At 30.3% G+C, this 4,061-nt stretch overlaps 1 long non-coding RNA gene across 3 annotated transcripts; it reads right to left on the reverse strand.

Annotated features, from left to right (window-relative positions):
* Positions 1-647: 647 nt before the first annotated feature.
* LOC111882032 (uncharacterized) lies at positions 648-2,669 on the reverse strand. Of its 3 annotated transcripts, XR_008231374.1 has the most exons (5): positions 2,254-2,668; positions 2,048-2,181; positions 1,298-1,806; positions 1,004-1,072; positions 648-833 (listed from the first exon to the last, which is right to left on the reverse strand). It is a non-coding gene; the product is annotated as an uncharacterized LOC111882032 (long non-coding RNA). The 3 variants fall into 3 exon arrangements; XR_008231373.1 differs by having other exon boundaries at positions 991-1,072; positions 1,298-2,181; positions 2,254-2,669; XR_008231372.1 differs by having other exon boundaries at positions 1,298-2,181.
* Positions 2,670-4,061: the final 1,392 nt, after the last annotated feature.

The following is a 4,061-nucleotide window of genomic DNA, read 5'->3' on the forward strand; positions in this document are numbered from 1 at the left end:
ATCATTATGGTAGGTTTAATTTATGGAAACTAATTAATAATATATTAGAAATGGAAAATAAAATAAATGACAAGTGAAAAATAAATATATCTCTAAATTATGACAAAATGACATGTGACAAATTGAATGAGAGAAGCACATGTGACAAAATTATTCGTATTTATTAGGATAGATCGGACAAAATAAGCAATAAATAAATAGCTGGAGGCTTACGCTTAAATTTGCAAAGCAAAGTGTTAATGTTTATCGAACTTATCCCACATAAGAGTTACATGAGAGAGATATATGAGAGAGATATAGTTGTTTAATCCTATAAAAATCAATAGTGAAAGGTGATAAGGAAACTTGAAAACAATAGATAATTTTTTCCATATTTGTGGATGTTGCAAGTAGTTGTTTAAAATTAGAAAAGACTTGACCGATAAAGTTAAATACATTTGCTTTCTTTTTTCCTTTTTTGTTTTTTTTTTTTTGCAAACCAGTCAGTTTTTATTGGTTCGACTGACCCACCATAAGTATTGTTAAACTCTTTTGTTTTTTGTCGGCTCGACTTAATTAGGAAACCAAATGGTCTTCTATTTTAAACTAGAAGGAATTTCGTCGCGCCGTTGGCGCTGGTTTGGATATTGTTTTTACTTGCTATGGTATTAAGTTGATCTGAGATTAGATTATCTATTTGAATCACTGAAATCTCCATGCCTTCTCCCTTACAGTATACTGTTGTTATCTACCCATATTCAAATGAACAATCATTTTTAAATACATTAATTGGTAAAGGTCGGCCGATGCAACATCTTAATCCTTTCATAATCTCCCCAACCGCATCTATCATCCTGAAATCACACAAGCAAAGTGAAAGGTTAAATTAAAATGAGATAAATAGCAAGGTTGTTTTGCTTATTTGCTTAATATAGCATCCTATTTTAATTTTTTTAAATGTAATTCTTAAAAAATATAAAGATGAAACTACCAAACCATAAAGAAATGTACATTTTTTTCAAACCTGCTGGCCAATATATTACTGAAACGGGCAGAATAGTCTTTTTGTCTGTTATTATCCTTGTCCTAATCCCTAAAAAAAATCATGTAATATATTAACTACTATATATTGTCTAGAACAAAATTTATAAAAGTGATGGTGTTTTAGTAAACTCAAAAGTCAATATTTTGATAGAAAAGAAAATAAAAACACATCACTGAACGGTTCATAAACGATTAATCTATTGATAACAAATTCTAACAACTTGCTAGAACAACTTTAAAAAAAAAAAACACAAATGATTATGCTACCACATACCTTTCAACACACACTAACAATATTTCCCCTGCGGCCGATGGTTTTGTTGTGAGAAAAATAATTTACGGGAAGCGAGGCAGCAAGTCAGGCGATCCATAATACTAACAATCATTTATGTGGGTGAAAAATCAAAATTATAACAGAAGTATGATGCTGTTTCTTGCATATAACCCTTAAGTTATTTTCCTAAAAAATAAGATATAAAAAAATTAAATTCAATAATTTCATTTGCAAATCATCCATGGAACGAAAACAATATAGATACAATAAAAGGAAGCAAGGGCAATGGTCGGCTGAAATTGTTATAAACGCGCAGTAAGGTTTTTTATATATTAAGCAGAACTATTGTATATAATTTTATAAGTAATATTATATGAAAGTCTAGCATTTTCAATACATATACTTCTTCATGAAGGTCCCATTTGTCCTGTTCCCACCAATTTTAACACAGAAACTAAAGCATCAAGCTTCTCAGGTGTAAAGCTCCCTTGCTTTATAAATTGCATTTCCTACATAAGTTTGTAGGATATATGTATACATATTGTTAGGAAATATGTAGAGAAATTTTTAGATATGGTTTTGGTAAGGTGATCATGGTTTATGCATATTACCTTTTTGAGGGCATATTAGTCTTCAAATAAACAAACATATTATGATAAGAGAATGTAAACTTTGAAAGCTAAATTTGCAAATGGATGATAAATTTTAGTTGGTGGAGCAAGATGGCTGAAATTGATAAGAATACTTTACCATTTATTGATTTCAAACCCAGATTTTAAATAGTCATTTTAACAAACACCTGGTGCGCTTCGTCCATTTCTTCAAATTTCTCTAATAATCATGAACACACACAGCTGTTCCTGCAACCTCATCCCGTCAAACACCTGAAAAACGAAACAAAATCCAGTGTTTTTTGAAAGCTAGAAAAGAAAGAAAATGAATAATCGAAAACGAACCTTAAATTGATTCCCAGAGAAAGAACGGAAACTGATAGGAGAAGCAGTGAAGGAAACGTAGAACCGTTAAGAAAAGAGGAAATCGATGATGTCGTCGGCGCCCTGATCCAAAGAACCACCACCAAACGGTCTCTGACTGCTGCTCCTTCAGCAGTCATCGATCACCAGCAACAGCTCCAACGTCAGTCACAATGATGATCGTCAACCGTCGACCGCCATCAATATTGGCCACGTAACAAATCTGCGCCGGGTGGGAACCGAAGGGTTTCGAGGGAAGGAGAAGACAGTGGAGAATGGATTTAATCCATATGTATGGCGGTGACGCAGATGATTGGCTGAGAAAACGGTGGAGGAAGCAGATGTAAAACACGTGTGGTGTAGGGAGCAAAATGCTAACTTATAAAATACGTGTACCCAAAATCTGAAGATCAAAAAGTATATAAAAAATGTTCAAGGAGTTAAGTGTAAAATTCAAAAAAATTAGGTGGCAATTGTGGTAAACCGGCAGAAACTTGTGGCCAAAGTCCAAATAACAATAAATTTCCCCAACCCTCTTGTGAATTAATATATGTATAATTCGTCAATATATATATATATATATATATATATATATATATATATATATATATATATATATATATATATATATATATATATATATATATATATATATATATATATATATATATGTAGTATTAGGAAACCACATGGTCTTCTATAGTATTAATTAAATCTCCAATATTTAATATACATTAATTACTTTCTTAAAATAACTAAAATGATTGGTCCAGAATCAATTCTACATACACATAATAGATAGTAGAAACATTTGAACCTAACTATATATATATATATATATATATATATATATATATATATATATATATATATATATATATAGTGATAATTAGGAAACCGACTTTTGCAACACTGATAATTACTAAAAAATGGAATTTTCTACAATTAAATATCAAGCACTTAATTGTAGCTTCTATTGTGATTCTTTATGTTTGATTAAATGCAAGATTATTAGTATAATATTGATTAACCATAATATAGGAGTCGCTAATTGTGTATTAGTTATGGTGATATTGTCTATTCTATACATATCACTTGTGCAATATCAAACAAATTTATAATAAATTATAATACAAATTAAGAAAATAAAAGGTGCATATATTGTTGAAAATTTTTTATTTGCATTTTAACATTATTGTTGGTTAAAGAGGAATGACATTGGAGTTGATTGCTAGATTTCTAGACCAAATTTCTGAAAGGTAAATCAATTACTAGAAAATCAATTTACGCATTATGGTGCACCATGAGTACATGCCACATGCCACAGAGGTGGAGTTACTTGAGGAATACGGGGGAACTAGGATATATATGACACGTTCTTCGCCGTGACGTTGTAAGCCATCAGAAGTTTTTATCATTATGACTTCCAATTTTGACCTAATTATCATATAATCATTATTCTAAAGAGGCATTTGTATTTGAGCGACCATAAACCCTAAGAAGATGTTTCGAAAGCTTGAGGATCCTACTAAGCCGAATATCTAAAGATTTGGAAGATTGTTCATTAGAGAATCATTCGATTAGCTATTTTAATTATGTTTAGCACTCTATATTTGATTTCTTTATGTTTAGATTTTTGGATCATAGGCTAAAACCCTTTTACTTTTTCATGGATGCATTGAAGCTTTGAAGTTTTGTTTTATATTTTATGATTTGGATGTTTTCATTTTTTTTAATTTTATTGTTGAGGTTTATAGTTTTACTGAGTTTATGTTGTTAGAGGACCTATC

This window comes from Lactuca sativa, chromosome 4, assembly GCF_002870075.4.
Source record: "Lactuca sativa cultivar Salinas chromosome 4, Lsat_Salinas_v11, whole genome shotgun sequence".
In the NCBI taxonomy this organism is placed as follows: domain Eukaryota; kingdom Viridiplantae; phylum Streptophyta; class Magnoliopsida; order Asterales; family Asteraceae; genus Lactuca; species Lactuca sativa.